This window comes from Aotus nancymaae, unplaced genomic scaffold, assembly GCF_030222135.1.
Source record: "Aotus nancymaae isolate 86718 unplaced genomic scaffold, 86718_ANA_hifiasm-v0.15.2.pri h1tg000010l, whole genome shotgun sequence".
In the NCBI taxonomy this organism is placed as follows: domain Eukaryota; kingdom Metazoa; phylum Chordata; class Mammalia; order Primates; family Aotidae; genus Aotus; species Aotus nancymaae.
In genome coordinates, this window is record NW_026988421.1 from 3,899,955 (window position 1) to 3,922,737 (window position 22,783).

At 45.5% G+C, this 22,783-nt stretch overlaps 2 protein-coding genes across 5 annotated transcripts in view; one reads left to right on the forward strand and one right to left on the reverse strand.

Annotated features, from left to right (window-relative positions):
- DOCK1 (dedicator of cytokinesis 1) overlaps positions 1-22,783 on the reverse strand; it is a 543,465-nt gene that overhangs the window by 244,054 nt on the left and 276,628 nt on the right. The window lies entirely within an intron of this gene.
- Positions 15,763-22,783, forward strand: part of INSYN2A (inhibitory synaptic factor 2A) — a 59,200-nt gene continuing 52,179 nt past the window's right edge. For both annotated transcript variants that reach the window (XM_012464198.2, XM_012464199.2), the window contains exon 1: positions 15,763-15,823. The gene's annotated coding sequence lies outside the window, so the exon portion shown is untranslated. The remainder of the gene's footprint in view (positions 15,824-22,783) is intronic.

The window sequence follows — 22,783 nt, forward strand, 5'->3', positions numbered from 1 at the left end:
CCGATAGATGAGACGTGAAAATCCCGTTTGTCAGGCAAGTTGCCCTTGGCTTTCCTTAGCTGCCCTTCCTACAGTTAGAGTGAGGGACTCAGCAGCCCAGCTGAGGCTTTAAAAAGGATCCTAGACACGGCTGTAGAGTTTCACTTCTGCAAGATGAGTAAGTTCCAGAGATCTGCCACACAATGTTGTAGCCATAGTCAACAGTACCGTAATGTACACATAAAACTCTGCAAATGGGGTGCGTGTAAAGTGTCCTCATAAAACAAAGACAATAAAACAATAAACTAAAACAAAATACTAAACAAAATACAATAAAATATCATGGATCCTATACCACGAGCTGCTGGCTCTAATACATTTAAGTCATTAAGCCACTTGTCACATTCAGAAATCAGCCACAGGAATATTCTGAGTTTTTATTTTTCTCTTTGAAGAAATTCAGTAACACCTAGAACAATGCTACAGAGGGATAGGATTTGCATTAGGCTTTAGACTTCGTGAGGCTGAGGAATCCTCAAAGTAGGAAAACAAAAAGAGGAGGGGCAGGGGGAGGGGGGAGCAGAGACCATCCTGCACCAGCCTCCACCTGCCAGAGAGGCAGAGCCAAGAGCTACGTGCCTGGCACCCATGTAGTCCATGGCTGGAGCCACCCAGGGAACAGGCAGTGGCTCAGAGGCAGGACTCAGGGACAGAGTGAAGAACTAAGGTTCAACAAGACAGAGCAAGAGGGAAAAAGAAACAGCCCTGCCTTGGGTCCTGGGAGATGCGCATTTCCTGGTTTACGGGCTCAGCCTGAGAGTTATTCCACAGTAATCACAGATAGCCCTCCTCTGATTGCATTATCATCCAAATGCACAGGGTCTTACATTCTTCAGAAGAAATTCTCAGTCATCGGTCCCTTTACAGCCTCTCTAATGCCACCTGTCAGCTCCTTGGCTCTCTACAGCTTCCATGGGAGTACTTTGCCGAGACAAGCAGGAGACATTCTTCCCAGGATGAGCACTGGGGTCACCTGATGTGGCTCTGTGGAAGCCCACAGCTCCTGTTGATGGCAGCACAGTGGGGTCTTTACAGTGGTTTCCATAGGTAATGGGCCAATAACCACCAAATGTAAGGCTTCATAAAAAATCCCATTCTCACTGTGAGGGAACCAAGAAACGGAGAGAAATCTTTTCTTATTTCTTGATTGGGGTTGGGGGGAAGTGTGGCATTGCATTGTAATGTATCTGAGTGGCGATAAAGAGAGAAAGATGATTTGTACCAGCAGCATGGCAGTCAAGCTTGGAATTTCCTCAACCCAAGTCTCCAGGTCCTTGGAAAATTGGACATACAGGACTTACCAAACCCTGCAGACTTACTAAATTGAATCAAATTAAAATGAGATTTATTAAGTAGGCTCTTGATGGAATTTCTCTGCTGAGAGATTCTGCGTATTTAGGTGTGTGTGCTAACAGGAAGAGGTGAGCACATGCATTTATAACCACCTTTGCAATCCCTGGGACACTCTGAAATTCTTTCCATAAATTCTATGCGTAATATTTAATTGCCCCAGTTGTGGGACGTGTTTATTTTTACACCATCTGCTGGAGCACCTACTGATGTGAATCATCTTCCTGCACTTTCACTACTTGTCCGTTTTTCAAATCCATCATTTTAAAATGAAAGGCGGCTCCACTCAAGGAAAGAAAAATGGGTTTGATGATGCCCTTTAAGCACCCAGCTCTAGTGGTATAATGTGAAATACACCCCAGGTCTGTACTGTTACTTCTGACAGTGAGGATGAGATGGGCCCTCACTCCTGCGTCTATGATGTCCTGAAAGTCACCAGGTCCTCAAAGGACACACAGGCACCACCCAATCCTTAGCTCTGCTCTTCCGGCGGCTGCTTCTGGCCCTTGCTCCTATTTCTGATCTCCAACTCAAATGAGGTTTTCCCACACAGGATGACCTCAGATTTTGCTTTATTTTATGAAAATCCAACTCGGGCCCTAAAACGTGCATATACACTTACATTTTCATTCTTAAACCTCAAAAGCAAGCTCAATTTTCTCCTAACTTCTGGGATTTAAACAGTCAGACTCATCCAGTGGAATCTCAGTGTAAAGAACATTACTATTCCCAGTTGTTTGTATGGAACTGTTTCTTACTCAAATACTAACAGATGAATGGCCCCTTCACCATATCTCTTGCCAGAAGTAACCCTTGATAGGATATACTTCTCAAAGCTGCCACTTGTAGGTGGAAATAAAGTTAAAAAGCAAGGAACTGATTCTGGATCACCAGAGAAATTTCAGTGTTTCTAGTTATGCAGTGAGAGGATAAATTCAAAGATGTTTCCTTTGGTTAAACACACATTAAAAAAAATGCAATGTAGGTTAAGCTTCTCATTGCTAGGTAAACAAGAGAGACTGTATTAACTACCACTTGGTAAGTGGTAGCATTATACACAGTGAACTAAATTTAATTAATAAAGAAGCTTCACAGTCTTAATCATAGACAACACGAAAATACTGCAATAGGAAATTAAATTACAAGTTTACCCTATGTCTTTAGAGAATATTTCAAAGTACTCATAGATGATATCGTGCTGACAAATTTGAAAGTGGGGTGCTAATCCACAATGAAGCTCGGTGATCTCAATGTTCACTACGTCACATTCTGTCATGGTTTTAAAAAAATGAAACGGGGTCATGAAATCTTGGTTTCCTGATAATATTCAAATCTGAGGCATTAAATATAATATTCAAAAGGATAACTGATTACTGATTCTTATTTTAGTGAAACAACTCATGTTAAGCTAATACATAATCTTTTTCATATGGTTACAGAGAATAATTATGGAAACTATTTCAATATAGAAACCATCAATATAGAAACCATCAATATAGAAAACTAAATTACATCAGTCATCATAATAGCTGCAGTATTAAAAACCTACAGCAAAGATACTCCATTGGGTTGCATGAAGTACTTAAATCAGCTGGATATGAAAATCCAATCCTGACTGTCCAGGATCGTCTCGTCAAGTCTTTTCTCAGGGGAACGTGGGAGGACAAGGGTGCCAAATGTATATGACCGTCCATTTAATGCAATGACTACATTTTGGTACCCACAACTGGAGTATTCCCATAACTAAGAAAGCAAAATTCTTCCACTTCACAATGACAAAGGTGTTACTATTCCCAGTTGTTTGTACGGAACTGTTTCTTACTCAGATACTAACAGATGGATGGCCCCTTCACCAAATCCCTCGCCAGAAGTAACCCTTGATAGAACATACTGCTCTAACTCTGCCCAAATCACAGATGAGGTCGGGTGAGCCTACAATCTAGTGTATGTAAGAAGCAAAGGGGAAAAACACTGAATTCTCTTGTGATCAATCAAATGCATCAATTCATTCTTAAAATTTGGGTCTAAATACAGTACCAAAATTCTGCCCAACAACTTAGGCTGTAAGTCAGGTTCAGAACGCTGGCCTGTGGACCAAATCAGGCCCAGCTCCTGGTTTTGTAAATAAAGTTCAGTAGCTGCCCTTTGTTATTACCGACAGCTGCTTTCCTGCTTCACCAGCAGAGTTGGGTGCTCATGACCTTTGAAATGTCATGATGTTATGGCCTTCAAAGTCTAAAATATCTATAATGTAACTCTTTAAGAAAAACTTTTAACACCTGCTATAAACTACTCTTTCAATCAACATAATAAAGTCAGTTGCCTATTAAGGCAATCCCTAAATGTCCATGTTCGCAGCATGTACAAGAATGAATACTCCTATTTTCCTGGGAAAAGAGGAAGAGAATGTCCCAGTCTTCCAGAAGTGTTATTGGTGCATTCAGGTACAAGTTAAACAAGGCCAAAATAGGCCTATCTTTTGCTTCACTGAAAGTTCAACTCTTCATCTGGCATTTCCGGAGACAATTCCTAATCACCCTCAACTTCCGGGTAAAGCATCATTCTACCTTAGATTCCTCACTTCCTCACATTTAGGGACCGCCCTGTGCTTGTAGCCTTATTTCACAATGGTGCTGATAACAGTGCTCAGTTTCACAGGGATTTTAGGAGGACTAAGGTGAGATCAGGATTTAATTCTCATAAAGCTCTAGAACTATGACCAGCAAGAACTGGTTGGCATAAATTGAGTTAGCTCAATTAAGACTAGAGAACGAGGGAAGGCTGGTCCTAGTCTCGGTGAAGTGAAGGCAGGTTTTGGGAGAGATTTCACCCAAAACCTGCCTTCACTTCACAGGGAATAGGACCTCCACTGCCAAGAAGAAAGTGAAAGGCAAGAGAAGTAAAATACTTAGTAGACCACTAAGTGTGTTTATATTACGGGGAGTGGGGTGTTAGATATGGTAAAAACAGAAATAAAAAGATTCAAATTGGAAAAGACCTGCAGATGTACTGAACAGCAACACATTGTTAAGTTTCAACATAGCAAAACTTTGAAAACTGGAGCAGGGAAGGACTCTTGCACTCTTCTGTATGACCAGCTCTTGAGTTTTCATACCCTATCAACATTTCATAGCTCATAACGTGGTCAAAAATGAAAATAGGAGAGGAATGTATAAAGCAGCGAACATGGTATCTGGCTATGTGGGAAGTATATGAGGTTGTTTATTTATTGAGCTCTGGATTCCACTGAATAAATGCCAGCCAGGGGGTGAAGGGGGACTTGAGAGAACTTAGAGCGCCTATGTTCTGCTCTCATAGCGCTAATCACATCAAGACTATCTTATCCAAAGAACATGGGTAAGAAATCCACAACAAACAATTTGGTACATTGACAGCATATAAGTAAATAGCGCATTCTTATCTACATGTATGTATAAGAATATATGGTAGGCTGGGCACGGAGGCTCACACCTGTAATCCCAGCACTTTGGAAGGCCGAGGTGGGCAGATTACTTGAGGTCAGGAGTTTGAGACCAGCCTAGCCAACATGGTGAAACCCCATCTCTACTAAAAATACAAAAATTAGCTGGGCGTGGTGGCAGGCACCTGTAATCCCAGCTACTCGGAAGGCTGAGGCATGAGAATTGCTTGAGCTTGGGAGGCGGAGGTTGCAGTGAGCTGAGATTGCACCATTGCACTCAAGCCTGGGCAAAAGGGTGAGACTCTAACTCAAAAAAAAAAAAAAAAAAAAAAAAGACTATACAGTAGATGACAATGTAATAGATGGTGTTCTAAAAAGTCATGTTTTAAATTATTCTGGCAAATTGAATCCCTCTAAGTGCATGATAAACAGTGGATATTTGAAGGCAGCCTTAATCAATATGAGCATTTATTCGGTCAGGTTTACTTGCAGGTAAGTCATACCTGCATGTAAAGAATTTGCTTAAAGTGCATTATACCCGTAGACTATGACTCCTTTAAAATAACTGATTCTACTCTGCATTCAAACAGAGAGATTACACATGCTTGTCAAGAAATAAAGAATAGGGGAAGTCTATGGGAGACTGCTGCATTTTACATGGTATATAGACATTTCTGCTTTAATGGAGCTTACTTAAATTTCATGGCAAACATCACCCTGTTTCAACACTTGTCATAGGAATCACAATTTAAGCTGATTTCACTTCAGCAATGTTTAAAAATGTCCTTTAAGTACTAACAAAATATGTATTGCCATCAAAGAAGCAAAAGTCCAACGAGGAAGTTTACACATGCCTAATGTATGAAAGGGAAACATTTCTTCAGAAAGCCACATGCCGTTTGCTGTGGGGACCTGCCTCCATCCACTTACGCCACCAGGAGTGGGTGGTTGCCAAACACGTGTCTTAGTTCAGCTTTAATCCGCTTACCCTATTTTCTCAGTAGAGGTTAGTCAAATATCAAATCGAATGCATCATGCAACTCACCCACCACAACAGAGATGGAACGTGGAAATCCCAGGGCTGAGAGACCCAGAGGATGAACCAGGCAGCCAGAAGCTACACTCCTTCATCCACGCTGGAGTCGGAAGCAGAGAAAGCTCCAGAAGTGAAAATGTTCATTAGCACCCAGGGACCAAAAAGGAAAGAGCCAATAACATATGAATCTGAAGGTGAAGATGCTGGTTCTCTAACATTTTCATGGTGTGAATGAATCACAAGTCTTATTTTAAGGGACTCAGAAGTATCATCAGCAATTCCATGTGACAATATTTACTCTGCTGGGAAGGAAAAAATCAGTACCATAAAATGAATTTCCTCATTGTCATATTTGGGTTCAGATAAGAAAAAAAAATTCAATAAATGTTATCTTCTATTAGAACTTAGGACCATCCAGTTCAGATACCCCAAGGACTGGTAATGAAAGGGTAACCTTAGGTTTGCTCATGGTCATCAAACAGAGCCAGGCCACCCACAGTCAAACGGGGAGGGGGACTGATCTGGGGGCGGGTCATAGGACAGCAAGTCATGTGCAAGGACGGCTTGTCCAGCTGGCCAGGAGCTGCTATTGAGGGTATCGGCTATCACGGCCTCTCAAACCTGCATTTACTTCTTACCTACTCAACCCTAGGTGATCTCTTTCAATATTTAACAAATTCTGAAACAGATGTCTGGGATGAACACTGAAAACACATATAAAATGAATTTAGGTTTCCTTTCAACTTAATACTGAGTAACAGACCTCTTGACAAATCTACTTCATCTTTTGGGTGACTCAATTTTCAAACACCCATCTCAACTTATTTTTTTAAAAAGATGGCCAGGCACAGTGGCTCATGCCTATGATCTCAGCACTTTGGTTGGCCAAGGCGGGTGGGTTGCTTGACATCAGGAGTTCAAGACCAGCCTGGCCAACATGGTGAAATCCTGTCTCCACTAAAAATACAAAGATTAGCTGGGTGTGGTGGCACGTGCCTATAATCCCAGCTATTCAGGAGGCTGAGGCAGGAGAATTGCTTGAACCTGGGAGGCGGAGGTTGCAGTGAGCTGAGATCACATCACTGCACTCCAGTCTGGGCGACAGAGTGAGACTCTATCTCAAAACAAAACAAAATAAAACAAAACAAAACAAATTTTCAAGTTTTTTTCTTGAATCCATGGGAGCAGCCAATAAATGAACACAAATGGGAAAAAGTTCTGTAGGATTTCCTCCCTTGCTTAAATGAAAAGAATGTTCTGGAATCTTAAGTCCCTCTCTTTCCCCTCTCAACCTAGGAAGGCCTAGAAGACCACTAAGAGGCCTCCATCCAGGCAAGAAGGAGAACGTTCCAGGAGTGGTGATTGCGGAGATACAGGGATTTGGATGAAGCCATGAGCATTTGTATAACATTCTAGCCACACTGACTTTAAGCTATGGACACCGGATTTTCTAAAAAAAGAAAAAAACAAGCAACATTTACAAACAAAATGCCCTGCCTTTCTTTGAATCTAAAAGAAAAAAAGAAAGAAAATGAAAATTGTATTAAAAATGTATTAAAGTAAGTTTTTGACTTTTACTTTAACTTTGGATAATGGACTAACATATAGGAAGCCAGAAGTGAGGGTTGCACACATTTAGAGTATGGCACAGCTACAGAATGTGCCAAAACACAAATTAGGTGAATTGGACATGGGGAGAGCTGCGGCGCTACAATGCAGTGCAACTAAAGTGAGGACTGTTGAATTCTCCAAAGACTCAATGATACGAAAAAGAAACTTTATGGAAAACATGGAACTGACAGTCTGTGTGCCCTCAGAGGTCATGAAACATAACTAGAGATTTTTTAAAAAATTCTGTACTTTTCTCATTTGGAACTTGGTGTTTAAAAGCAAAATGCTTGCTTTCCAGTGTTCAGTAGCTTGCTATCATGTCACCCATGAGCCACGCTACTAAGTAAATACATCTGAAGTCAGGTCGTCAATTCTTAGACCAAATTAGCAAAAATAATTTATTGTGTGGACAGCATAAAATGTCAAGGGTAGGTGATTAGAATTATACGCACAGGGTGTTAGTCATCTTAAAAAAAAAAATCAAAGTACATATCCTGTCCACTATGACTGAATCTCACCAAATGACAGTGTCAAAGGAGTGTTCAGGATAATTAAAAGGCCTTGGCAATACGATGCCATTATAGCTGGAACCGGAAGGGTGTGACGTTGCCTTTTGTGGTATAGATGGGATACGTACAGTGTGATGAATCATTTTAATAGCTGTTATCCAAAGAAGAAAACGTGGTAATATCACTGAAATTATATTGGAGAAGCTTAGAGTGCTATCTAAATGCAAAATGATTTGGGTATATTCCTGTTCCAGTGCCTGTTTTTATTTCAAAGTGTAACTAATACAGTGAGATGATGAGGTACAGCTAATGGCAACAAAAGCAAGCCCAGTCAAAGCCACTCTCTAGCCTGGCTGGACGTATCATCCACTTCCTGGGAGCCTGGTATGAGCAGTTAACGTTGTTGGTCAGAATCTGTCCTCTGGTTGCATCGATCAGGAGTGGATTTGAATCCAGGCTCCAGCCCTTCCTAGCTGTGTGACCTTGGAGAGATCACTTACATTCTCTGATCTACATCTGTGAAGAGAGTTTATCAGTAACGGGCTCACGGTTACCTGGTAAGAACCAAAGTACATAACCCACAATGGATCAAGTACCTGGCACCCTGGAGGCACACAACCGAAGTGGAGCATCATTCTCATCAAAATCTCATATTCAGCCAGGGGTTGGGGAAAGAAAAAGGTGGAACAAGGAGGCTTCCATTTTCCTCACCTTTCCCTTTACCCCATCCCTCTTCCATGCCTGTGGAAACTAAGGTAGGGATGGAGGCCAAACAAGGAAGTTCCTACACCACCCAGCTGGGAGAAGACTCCAGGCCTCCCTGCAGCAGCCGCTTGTAGAAGTCTTCTGTGGGCTGGAGGCGGTGGCTCACGCCTGTAATCCCAGCACTTTGGGAGGCCGAGGCGGGTGGATCACGAGGTCGAGATCGAGACCATCCTGGTCAACATGGTGAAACCCCGTCTCTACTAATACAAAAAATTAGCTGGGCATGGTGGCGCGTGCCTGTAATCCCAGCTACTCAGGAGGCTGAGGCAGAAGAATTGCCTGAACCCAGGAGGCGGAGGTTGCGGTGAGCCGAGATCGCACCATTGCACTCCAGCCTGGGTAAAGAGCGAAAATCCGTCTCAAAAAAAAAAAAAAGAGTTCAAGACCAGCCTGACCAACATGGTGAAACCCTGTCTCTACTACAAATACAAAAATTAGCTGGTGTAGTGGTACACACCTGTAATTCCAGCTACTCAGGAGACTAAGGCAGGAGAATTGCTTGAACCCGGGAGGCGGAGGTTGCAGTGAGCCAAGATTGCACCACTGCATTCCAGCCTGGGTGACAGAGCGAGACTCCGTCTCTACAAAAAAAAAAAAAAAAAAAAAAAGAAAGAAGGAAAAGTAAAGAAAAAAGAAAAGGAAAGAAAACAAAAAAGAAAAGAAAAAAAAAAAAAGAAAAGGAAGGTAAAGAAAAGAAATGGGAAAAATAAGCCTTGGGCATCAGGGCAGAAGGCCTGGGAGGGGCAGTCATAAGTCCCAGTACCAGCGCAGAGCGCTGACCGGCAGGAAGCCCAATTGTGAAACCCATTCTAACCCTTTCCTGTCCTAGTTCTGTTTTGGTTTTGTTTTTGAGTTGGAGTCTCACTCTGTCGCCCAGCCTGGAGTGCAGTGGTGTGATCTTGGTTCAATGCAAACTTCACCTCCCTGGTTCAAGTGATTCTCCTGCCTCAGCCTCCTGAGTAGGTAGGATTACAGGCGTGCACCACCATGCCTGGCTAATAGCAGAGATGAGGTTTCACCATGTTGGCCAGGCTGGTGTCGAACTCCTGAGCTCAAGTAATCTGCCTGCCTTAGCTTCCCAAAGTGCTGGGATTACAAGCACAAGCCACCATGCCCGGCCACCTCCTGCCCTAGTTCTGATCAGAAGTGTTACTCTCTGCCGTGGGCATGTTAGCCACTTTATAAGAAGCTGGCTTCAGCAGGCTCAATGAGACTGCTGGCCTCACGAGCAAGGATTAAGACAAGCCCATGAGCCGTAAACCTGTGCTGAAGAGGCTGGCTCCCCAGTAATGAGAACAGGATAGTAAGAAACCCTACAGAAACTAGCACCCAAGACTGACCAAATAAAGGTCCACAAAATAAAGGGTTTCTGTTTAATTCCTCAGGAGTCCAACTGAAGGAAAGGAGAGGCTGCAGTTGGGAGGAGAAAGCCTTGGTGTTTGCTGAGAGCTCTGAAAATGAGACTGTGAGAGGAGAGTCAGAGTGCACAACTGCTCCTTCGCATTCCCATACGTCTCTGCCTCCGTTGTAGGAAGCATTAAAAAAGAAAACCTAGAGCCACTTCATTCTCTTTCAAAAGGAAAACCTTCCATTCCTGTGGATGAATTAGATTCACAATAATGCATCACAGAAAGCCAGGGATCTCAACTAGTCCTCATGACGCTCAGGTTTTCCAAAACAAATTTGTATTTCAGAACAATAAACCATTTCTAGTTTCTTATCATGAAAGGAAAAGAAGTCCAGAGGAGTGGCGTGTCCCTGGGGCATGGACAAGCACCTCAGAAACAGCTCTGGTTCCCACCAGAAGGAAACACGGCTCAGCTGCCAGGAAAGCGGAATAGCCACGGGCAACAGGCTTTACACGAGGCTTAGCCGGAAACAAGCCCAGAAAGAGGAGAGTAAAGGCTCGAGTGGAATATAACAAGGGGAATGATGCAGAAAGCCTTCCTGCAGGGCTTCTCGGCACAAAAGGAGGCCACACTGGGGCAACCTTGAGCACTGTGTCAGTCTTGTTCTTGAAAGACAAGGCTAAAGTGTCCCCAAGCGACTGATCTCAACCCTAAGGTCTAAGGCAATGTGAGCTACTTTTCCCTCGCAGGCATTGAGCACTGGCTGATCTGCTACCACAGTTTCTGAACTGTCGGGTGCAACCTGCCCATCACAGACTTAGGCTCGGCTCATCTAAGACTGCCTTTGGAATTTGAAGATGCCAAAGACCTTAGGACCACAGCAACTCCATTTTGAGTGAGGGCTTGGAAAATGAGGATGGGATTTGCTGGGCCGCATTCTCAGAAAGTCAGGCATTCCTCACTCTAGATGTTTAAGGTTAAGGAAACAAATTGATGATGTTTACTAAACAGACTCAGGCTTGGGAGTGCCCTAATATCCCAATGTCTTGAGAACAAAGGCATTTCTAATTTTGCCTTAAAGATAGTAATACTGGGCCAGGCATAGTGGCTCACACCTATAATCCTAGCACTTGGGGAGGCCGAGATGGGTGGATTGCCTGAGCTCAGGAGTTCAAGACCAGCCTGGGCAACATGGTGAAACCCCATATCTACTAAAATACAAAAAATCAGCCGAGCATGGTTGCGGGCACCTGTAATTCCAGCTACTCAGGAAGCTGAGGCACGAGAATTGCTTGCATGCAAGAGGCGGAAGTTGCAGTGAGCTGACATCGTGCCGCTGCACTCCAGCCTGGGCAACAAAGCGAAACCCTGTCTCTAAAAATAAATAAATAAATAATATCGATTCTTGCAAAATATAATAATGAAGAAAATTAATCCTTTATCACAAACCCTCGTAGCAGAGCTCCCCGTACACATGAGTATTGTACCTCGGGAAGATGGGTTCCTCCTCTTACTTTTGGGAATGTCCCACTCTGTCTATGAGTCATTGTTCTTTCACTACTTTACTCTCTTAATAAACTTGCTTTTACTTTGTACTGTGGATTTGCCCTGAATTCTTTTTTGCGTGAGATCCAAGAACCCTCTCTTGGGATCTGGATCAGGACCCCTTTCCTGTAACGAAGACACGGGACAGGAAAAATCATGTCTGTGTGAGCTCTGTCACAGCTGCATCGGAGAGCTGGGAAGGCAGGTGTATCATCGGCAGCCTCCCAAAGGAAGTTCTGCTGTGCAGCTAACCTGGACGGCTCCTTTTCAGCAGTTGCTAGTTTGGAGACACTTCTCTCTTCTCCTGCCTTGCATATTGGATAGGATAGGATACAGGTTAATCACACTGACAGATATGCTGGTTCACTGAGGGATGAGGATTATTGGGAGCATGTGTCTGGACACTGCAATGACACAGTGATGACGCGCAGACAAATGGGGTCACACTGAGACAGAAAACCTCTCCATGAACTTCTATATATGTAGAAAACTGCATAAGCAACTAGTGCAAGAGACAGAACAATCCAGCACCAATGAAGGTGCTGTGGGCCTGGGCAATGAGGGCCTCAAAGGTAACTCCCATTCTGATATTTTCCACCATTGATAACTTTGTCGCATTCTTGGACTTCATCTAAATGGAATCACGTGATAAACATGTAGTGCCTGGCTTTCTCTGTTCTGTACCTTTGTATACGTCCTCCATGCTAATGCCTGCATCAGCAGTTAGTGCTTTTTCACTGCTGTCTAGTATTCTATTATATGAAGAACCGAGAAATCTTTATCTACTGTTGAATGGCATTTGGATTATTTCTCGTTTGGAACAAATATAGATAAACCTGTTATGCACATTCTCGAACATCTCTGACTTGCATATTCTTGACTTTTTAATGTGGAAATTGGGACCTCCACTATACCATAGGGTTGGAATTCCAGCAATTCTTTGTATAACCCCTGCACAATTCCAAGAAGCAGGCAATAGAAGAGTCACTTGGATATTTTGCTTAGTTAGTTGTCCTGAACTTTCCTTTATTTTTATTCCTCTGCTTTTAGGAAATCCCACTTGAAAAGTAGCTATTTTCTCCTTTTGCAAGTCTATCTTTTTCAATGCAAATCTTAAGCAAAATATGAAAAGCCAATACCAATTGATTCCTAAAATGAATCTATCAAGTTTCACTTCTTTTTTTCCCTGAGGAAGCTGAGCATATTGACTCATTTTAGACCCTAAAAATATGTATCCATTCCACCTATTAAAAAAAAAATGCAACAGGGATCCGTGGGCAGGAAGATGGCTAAAACTCCCTTCTCCCAGCCAGCCCCAGCATGGTGCTTGCTTTAAAGACTGGAGCATGATGACACACATCTCACCCATGTGGAATATCTCTCCAGAGCCAAAGGCACGGCGAGGCAAGCTTCATCAATATTTTGATTTGTAAGACTGAAGACATGGACTTATAACGATAACATAAATAGTTTCTTACTTCAAAAAAAAAGACAGGATGCCAATGATTTCAATAGACTCAGCAAAAAAACTTAAGTCTGCTAGACAATTGAACAACTCTAAGCAGTCTTGATGACGCTACAAAGTTCTGTTAAACTCTACCCTTCATATAAGCGGATTTTCTAACCTGCCAACTACGGCTTTCCATTTTCTTCCTGGAGTTACACATCATGCGAATCTCAGCTAGCACTGTCCTTGGAGCTGTTTTCTTGCCAGCTCACAGTGCCACCTGTGGCTGAGCTCTGCCTTGCTGTGATGCATTTATGTTGACCCGTTTTCACTCTTGGCCCCGGAAAACTTCAGCCTTCTGATACTACCAGCCCAATGTCCATGTTTCCTGGCAGCTTTATTTACAGTCACATGTTTAAAAGACAGAAGGCAGATTTCAATTTTATGGGTTGCTAATAGAGTAAGATTTACAGAAGTTGCCCAGACCACTGGGAAAATTACTAGAGCTCACAGCTGCAACAGTACATCCCCAAGGGAGCACGCTGGAGGGTGGCACCTTCTCCTAGCTGGTTCTAAACGTCCCCAACTCCTATTCCCTTCCCAGGCCCCTTCCAGGCAGAAGAGGAGACTGCAGGTTCCAGGCTGCTCACACATAACTAAGCATCTCTTTCCAGCCAGCTCCCAACAGCCTCCTTGGTCAGCTAGAAAATCAGGCTTGGGGGATCTGAGTTAAGAGGGACAATAACAAGGGTGAGGTGGACAAAGTTTGGATCCACGGGCTCAGGACTCCCGGTCTGGGAATATCTGGATCCCCAAGGCTGGCAAAATTGTATCCCAAAGGATGCTACGGGGTAAGAGGGAAACAGATGACATTTTAGGTTTTTTTCTTTTGGAACGTCTGGACACACTGCCCAAAGCATCCACATACAAATAAGGTATTTCGTATAAAGCCATTTACAAAAAAACAGACACTCTGTAAGGCAGTGCTAGGCTCAGTTCAGCTCAGTGAACAAGCAATGGCTTGGCCACGGGCACAGGGCTGGCGCTGGGTGCAGGGACTCAGGGATGTACAGCGAGAGAGGTCTCGCTGTCCACCGATGTGTCTGGAGAGGTGGGTGGGTGAAAGGACTTTCCATTTGTCTTCCCAATGCACTCTCCAAAGCCTGTCTCTTCCCTGGGATCCACCACTTCTCTGTCCTTTCCTGGGAAACAGACTAATAAATGTGCCTCCTTACATTTTATATTACGGCCTAGGAACAAATCCAGGGGGCCAAGAGCCCTGCACTCGGCTGGCTACTTAGTCGCTGGCTCAGGCCCCAGAGGGGACCCTGGTTCTGCAGCTCTGAGCTCAGAACATCCAATACTCTTTGCTGGGTGGGAAGTTAAGGGCGGGAATAATTACCTGTGCAACCTAGGTCTTTTCCTCCCGAAGAGAATTCTACTCTGCCCCAAACGAACTCAGCTGTGCGCCCTGTGGCTTATGCTGGTGGGTGGTCTGTGCTCTGGAGGAGGGTAGGGTTCCTGACTAAGAGTGGCAGTGGCGCAGGCTCTGGAGTGTCCCTAATGTCAACATGCAACATTACTAGGCAGGCCCACCCACTTCAGTCCTCAGGCCACTCACAGGACTTCCTGGCCCCATGTAGAGGGGCTGACACCAGGTTGGAGCCGGCACTGAAAGGATCCCCAACCCCTGCTTCTACAAGGCAGCATCCGCAGGTGAGGGGCCAGGCGCCTGGACGACCCCCACCTGTCGCTCCTGGCTTCCCAAAGCCCCGCCAGAGCAGGCAGCCATGCAGCAGGGTCCCCAGCGACCCCCGCATCCCTGAGAGAACACACCGGAGTCCCCCGCCCGCCAGCTGCTCCGGAGGCGGCTCCAGGGCAGACTCAACAAGTTCCCGGGGCCGCGCAGCGCCGCCTGCAGCCCAGAAACCCGGAGGACGCGCCGCGGTGAAGCCCCGCGCGCAGGCAGCAGCCGGCGGCAGCTCTTTCCATCACCACCACCACCTCCACCACCTCCTCCTCCTCCTCCTCCTCCTCCTCCTCCTCCTCCCGCTCCAGCGGAGGCGGCGGGAGGGGGCTCCTCCACTCCGTCCGGATCCCCCACCCCACGCACCACGCGGCCCGGCCCCGCGCCGCCCCCGCCCCACCCCCGCCCCGCGGGGCCCGGGGCTCCGCCCGCCTCGGTGCCAGCCGGGCGCACAGGCAGCAGGCACGCGGCTCGGGGCGCCCTCGCCTCTGGCGGCCGGGCTCCGCGGAGTCGCTGGGACCTGGAGCGGCGGCAAGGACTTCCCTCCTGCCCCCTCCCCCGCTCCGCCCCCGCCTCCTGGCCCTGGCTCTGAGATCTCGCCGAAGACAATTGCAGTAAATGAGGACATCGGAGGAGCGCGAAGCCGGGTGGCTGTGGCTGGCTCCGCCGCGCCGCGAGCGAGCGAGCGCGCGGGCGTCCCCGGAGCCGGCCGAACCGCTGCCTCCCCGCGCGCGTCGCTGAGCGGGGCCAGAGGGACGCGAGCTGCGGCGCGGGGGGCGGCCGGGCCAGGAGGGCCGGGCCGGCGGCGGTGGAGGGGGCGGGCAGCGGGCGCGCAGCGGGCCAAGTCCCCGGAGCCGAGCCTTCCTCCGCGCGAGCCCGGCGAGTCCGGCCGCGGATGCCCTGCCCAGAGTGCTCCGTGCCGCGCCAGGCTTGCCAGGGTCCTCGGCGAGACATGCCCGAGCCAGGCGCTGCCCCGACCTCGACTTATCTGTAAGCAGCGGAAGGTAAGCGAAGCCCCGCGCGCCCTCCTCCCGCGCCCCGGAGCCCGCCGCACTTGGCCGCGGGCGGAGCACCGCTCGGACAGGCGCCGACCCCGGCTTGGGCGCACTCACTCGCCCCCAAACCCGCTTGGTGGGGACACTTGGCGGCTCCTGGGGCCGGGACACCCCGGTGCAGCCGGGAGCGGACCCGGCGCGGGCGTGGGCGTGGGCGGGGGGCGAGGTTACGCAACTGCATCTGGCTCGGCCGGGTCGCCGAGGGGCGTCTGGCAACTTTGGCGACGTCAGGGAGGAGCGGGGCTGCGCCTCTGCGATGTCGGTTCCAGACAAACGCCACAGCTTCGTGAGCGCCCAACAGCCCCAGGCAGGCAGAACTGGGGGATCCGGGGGCGGCCGTCTCCCCGGAACGTTTCGAGGCTTTAAGTATTTTCCAAACTAAAGCGCCCTGGAAAGTACGGCTGATTAACTTCGGGGGTGGGGATGAGTTGGAGCAGAGGGGCCCTGACGCCGGCCGCTCAGGAGAGGCGCGAGCAGCAGCGAAGGCAGATGCCCACGTGAAATACCAGCCTCCTCCACTCACTGGGGTTGGCACCTTTCCGGGGCTGCGGGCTGGGGTCGGCGCCCGCGGGACTTCCGGGTGCCTGGCATCCCGTGTCAGGCCGGGACAGGCGTGGGAAACCAACCAACGCTGCAGACCTAAGGAGAGGGCGAGCTGGCGGACGAGGGCAGGAGGGAGAAGGGAGCCCGCGGGCAGCCCGGGGCCAGGGCAGAGCCTGGAGCCCAAAGTCAAGAGCGAGAGCCTGCCTCTTGCTGGTTCACGCTCTGGGCTCCAGACTGACGTCCCCACTGCTTGGATAAAGAGCCGCTCCCTGTGACCTCAGCATTCTACTACCCAAAAATAAGCCACAGGGAGAGGGAGCCAGTGATAAGCAGATGCCAGGAGTGGGGGAGGAGAGGTGCCTCTAGAGTAAATAGGAGAGAAAATGGGTGCGTTTTGCTTATCTACAACCCAGGGGTCCCGCTGGGACCCCTCTCCTGCTGTTGGTCTGTGCTTGAGGGGCTGGACGCCCTCTGGGCCCCTGCGCCAGAAGCAGCAGTGAATCGGTTTACTTTGACCTTGTCTGCTTAGGCGCTGAAATTCTGCGGAAGCATCCCGAGGTGAAACTGCAAGAGTGGGAAGGAACTTTGGGGGAGCCCTGCCTTGGCTGGGAAGCCAAGCGATCATTTCGGAAGACTACGGCTCAGGCTAGCACAGGGTAGGGGTCTGTGCGCTTGAAGGCTTTTCCCTGAACGAGGACTTGCTAGAGGGTTACCTTTACGTACCCAAGTGCCGGGACTGTCAGGGTGACTGAGCTGGCTGTAGACTTGATTAAAAAATACCACCCGCAAGACCCAGGCCATTTCCCAAAGTAGTACTATACGTGAAAATGATAGCCCTTATTAAGCTTGCGCTACAGCAAGTTATACCGGCATTTCACTATGCAGAGGCTGGAAGTGCTGGTTTTTACTATTCACATTGTGCTATTTCATACACTCATATCCTGTTGAATGTTACTTTCGAAAGTTCATATTTATCTCTGCAATTTTTTTGCAAGAATGATTAGCAAGCATGCACAAGGACCTCAAAGGAAAAATGGAAGTCCTGCCATCTGCATGCCTCACCAGATATTAATAATTTACTATCCATGTTTACTACTTACATTAGATGGCACTGCTCCTCACGATGGTTTTATTAGAGGCGCATTTGGTGAAGAAAAAAAGAAGTCTAGCACGGTTATCACTAATTGCATGATTTTGCATAAATTACCTTAGCCATGGAGAGTTTTGTTTTCTTCACTGAATTCATTTTGTTTAAAAGATTGAAGAATTCAATTTCTTTAGCTAAATGAAAGACTTTTTCTTAAAGTCAAGATGCCCTTGAAAAGCTCAATATGCCTTTAAACTTACTGCATTTGCCATGACTTTCTATTTTATCATTGTGATGAAGACTTTGAGCTTTTACGTAAATCAGGCCCTTTATCCAATTAAGAAACAGAACTACTGGTTAAGAAATAGGCTAAGAAGGCAAAAGCTGGGAAGCTCCAGGGCTGCACAAGGAGCTTTCTGCAAGCTCTCTGGGAAGCTGGGTACTCGATTACTCAGTTGACTTTGGGGGCTTCTCTGTTTTGCCAAGGTTGTTTTCCCCTGTGGCAGGAAAGGGAATTTTTGTCTTTTGTTCCTCCCTCTGTAGGGAATACTTTAAAATAAATCAATAAATAAGAGAAAGACTTGTACGTGAAAGGCATTCATCTACAAGGAAGACTCCTACACGTTGAAATAAGCAGTCCAAAAATCAAAATGATTTTTAGAAATAACAATGAATCACAGCTGAGCAGCAGGACAGACCCGCTCATGTAGACATTTGTATTCTCTTGTTCGCACTCACCTATGGCTATCTCATTTAGAGACACAACTACTGAACTCCGGAATATGAGAAGCAGGTAACTTACGCTTCTCAGAGGCTCATGATACAGAAATGATCACAGCTACATCCCAAAACAGCAGTTCTGTGGTCATTCACATAGGAAGGCACTGACAGATTCACCAGGGATTTTTATGCACGTCAAGGATGCTGTTTAACCCTTTCATAGCACCCAAGAAGCACAGTCAGGAAGGCAGGCAAATTCTACATACTTGAGGCAAACCCCCATCATTCTGGGAATGTGAGGTCATAAAAACTCCCCAGAGAAAACCCAGTGTCACTGTCATTTTAAATAGTCCTTCATAAATGTGAAGAACTACCTCCCCTCCCCACCATAATTCCACTGAGAGATACATTCCCCAACAGAAATTAGCTGGCATGATTTATGAAGCAGATCCTTTTCTGTCTCCTCACATATTTGATTTTAATATTTCATAACATTATGGAGTGACTTCAATATTTTAAAGCAAAATTTAATATGATTGATATTACATAACGACACTTTCATTACCATGAAATTCTCAGACAAACATTTAGAGAAGTCTTTATCCAATATTGGAGCTAACCTATGATACGTATGTAGTGAAACTTCATGACTTTTCATCAGTTTATTTAAAATATACATTGTTCTTATACATGAAGGACAGAATACAGACTTGCAGGAAGTAAACTACAGAGCCCCTGACGGGACTGCTGGAAAGTTGTTTGGTCAGTGTCTTATTTAACACTAAGACATAAAGGTATAGGTTTGAACCTTTGGACCATGTGTGATAACGTGTCTGTTTTAGATCCTGAAGGCGATAACTAAGGTATCTCCAGGCCACCAAGGATCTGGCCTTTCACATTAGAAAAACTAACTTCAGAGACATTTCCTGATTCCAAATTCAAGTCCTTTCAGACACCCCTCTACTGTAAGTCACAGGATTTTCAGGGTGCATTTGAGTCATATGTACTTTAGACATTATTCAAACCATAATGAATGAGTTGAGGGACTTTGAGGTATACACAGATGTTATCAGAGGACAAACTGCTATCTGAATTTTGTTAGAATGTTTTGTTTTTATAAAACATTCTAACCTGATAACTTCATGTCTTTCTGCTTGAGTATATATTCCCAGCTCTAATTGGGACTGAAAGAAAATTAGCTTGAATGTAGAATAGCAGTTATTAGGGACGAGCAGGAATTATGTTTCTAAATTACTCTATAAACCTTTTGGCTAACAACATATTTCAAAGGGATTTGGAAATAACTCTATCCAAAGTCACTATTTGTGAATATTGATTTTATAGAGCATGGAACTGTTTATTCAAAGCATTGCACATCCATAGACATGTGCTCTTTACCAAACCATCCTGCTGTTAGAAGTTTGAGCAAGAAAAGAAAGAGATGCTTGCACAGCATATATTCATATGAATTATGCTATTCTAACCAATAGAATGGTGATGAAACAAAAAATCATAACAGCAGATCAAAATGCTTATTGAAGTTTATATTCCCACTTAATATGGAAAATTACAATTCAGTCCATAATAATCTAGCCTTGGGCATTAAATGAAATGCAGTAAACCACAACATAGGAGACACATGGGAAGGAGGCTACAGAATGCTGAAAATATTACAGGCAGCCTTGCAAATAAAAGTTGCTCTCACTCCATCTCAGTAGAGATGATCACAGCTATATCCCAAAGCAGCAGTTCTATGGACAGGCACATCCCAGACAGAAAGAGGAAAAAGGGCAGACTGGTGGGATGAGGGCCTTTATACAGCTGTTCAGTTGAGGAAGCAACATGGGGGGTATGGCATACTCACTGCCAACCTTAAGGAAGTTGAGCAATCTTTGTGTTTCTAGGTCATCCCACTGGTCATGTAGGTTCTCTCACCCTTGTTCTCGTCTAGGAAGGATACTGTATTTCTCAATTGCCCTTCTTCATGTTTTTAAAAAATCTTTTAAAAGATTTTATGTGTATTTAGTTAGATTCTAGATACCTCTTATTACCTGTATTTTGTACAATGAAATCTGCTTATTTTTGTAGTAAGTGATTTTAGCATCCTTAAAAACACAGCGAAGATATGAAACCTGGGATTTTTAAATAAGGCAAACATAAAGAAGGTAGATGGATATGCAGATGGCTTTCTTCGGAAAGGACTTCTGATTTGTGGATATGTACTGAGCTGTTGCAGCAGTGGCCAAGGCAATGTGTAAGGTATTACAAGACCAAGTGAGAGGTCTCCAAGAAGGTCAAGTCCAGGAGGAAGGGAGGAAGTGGCAAGGAAGTAGCAGGAGCCTAAAGACTCCCCCAGGAAGAATCAGGATAGGAGGTTATAGGGAGAGAGGGATGCCCTGGGTGACTTCATGGGTGATGCTTGAAGTTGGACTCCTGAGCCCAGCAGACAGAAGTCCTAGAGCTGAAGCCAAGTGATAGGATGCTCAGGGCTACGGACTGGTATGGGAAGAGTGAGAAGTGACATTTGGCAAAGGTTGAGGTGCTGGGATCAGACAGTGGAGGCACAGTTTGAAGTCAGTTTGAGGTCCTCTGTTGATGTTTTAAACAAGAACATATATTCTCAGGAGTTTAAGGAGGTAGAACTAGAGGCGAACCAGAGGAGTTGGAAGCCAGCTGAGAAGGTGTCATAGGTGAGAATGAGCTGGTCCCAGTGGCACTGGGATGTAAATTAGGGGGCAGCTATGAGAAAAACCTTCTGGCAGGCAAGTCTTTGTAATGTGGCATGATAGAAAGTAGGGCCAGCAAGGCGGTGCGGGGTTTTAATGGAAACAGAAGTCTGGGGGCCAGCAGGAACAGGGGAAAAGATAGGATTTCTATTAAATATTTGAGTATGAATTTTCAACTGGAAGTATTATTTTAAAAAACAAGTTTTTCCTTATTTCCTACCTCCTAGAATGTCTATGAGGAATTCATTCAAATAGGAGAAAAATGGACGAAGAAAGCCACAAATCAAATCCTTACATGACTAAGCACAGTACTGTCTATAACGGGTGCTTAATATGTATCTAATGAGGCTACTGACACAAACCTAGTCAGCGATTTTGCTACAGACTCAGGGAATCCTGACTGGGAAACAACTGTCTTCTTCCATTTCCAGTTGTACTTCTTTGTGTAGTGGGAATTAAAGGAAACACCGTGAGAGGCAGTAAAGAGGAAGACGGCTTCCAGGGACGAAGAGTCCTGATGTCTAGCCGTGCAGTGTTTAGAAAAGAAAGAAGCACCAAATGGCTGGGTTCTTTCCCACCAAACTCGGCCGCAGCAATTCCTTTGGTAAAAATTCAGTTGGGTAGAAGTTGAATTTTCAGAGAAAGAATGTCTTTGAAATTAGTGACCTAGTATTGGGGTAAAAGAAGCAAACGAGGAGAATTGAGAAAATATATCTCACTGCAGTCAGATAGATTAATGTTCTTGTAACCTAAATGCTGACATTTTGGGTTAAAAGGAGTTTTCACCAGATCTTCACCAAAAAAAAAAAAAAAAAAAAACCACGAAAAACCTGGAGAGTTCATTGGGAAAGCATGAGAGAACTAGACGTCTGTCTCTTAGCCTTAACCTCACATCTCAATTTGACATCGTGACATCAGCTTCATTGATCTCTGTGCCAGACCCATCAATTTATCATTTTAAAAATCAATGACAGAACTGCATAAAGACTTTTTTCTTTTTTCCTTGCGTAAATCACATTGCACAAATAATGTCCACTTAATTGTGCACTTGAGACTCCCATAGCTTAATGTGTCATGTGCAAATGTGGTGTGTGAAATTAAAATGCTGAAAATATGTTTTTCACTTTCAAACCATATTTTTCATTTGACTTCTTGCCCAGTGATAACTACATTTCTCAATTATTTATTCTTTTTGTTTTGATGGTAGTTGTTAGTTCAGTGGCTTCACTGAAGTCATTCACATCCTCATTTAATTTGTTTTGAGCTTGCAATTTGTATTTGTCTTGCTATATAATATTTATTCTGAGTATACCTCTACTTTATTGTGTCTATCAGATTTGCCCGTGTGGTAAAGACACCCAGGGCGAGGCTGAATGACAGAGGTTAGCAGGTGGCTGGACACTGGACCCGTGGACAAAGAGCCCAGTCTCATTGGCAGGGTTGGCCCCACACTGCACGGGGCAGGATCCACTACTGAGTGAGTGGCAGAGACTGGACCCCAGCTCATTCCTAGTTATCATGTAAATTACACATGGAAGCATCAGTTTTAACTCTGCATCTGAAGAGTCAGTGACAGTGACCACTGGCAAATGTAGCTTTAAAGTATAAGTCTAAGACAACCACACAGTTTTTAATCAGCCATTCACGGTTGGAACATTCTGGTGGTGATTCTTATCTTGCGTCTCTTAGGTTGTGCATCTATCCAGTGTCATCCACATGAACAACACATCCCTAAGGGTGTCGTCCTTGTCCACGTCCACTTCATCACCAGGGCCATGTACCGAGAGTCTCCTAGGAGCCGACCTCCTGAGCCCTAACCCAGCTCTCAGGAGT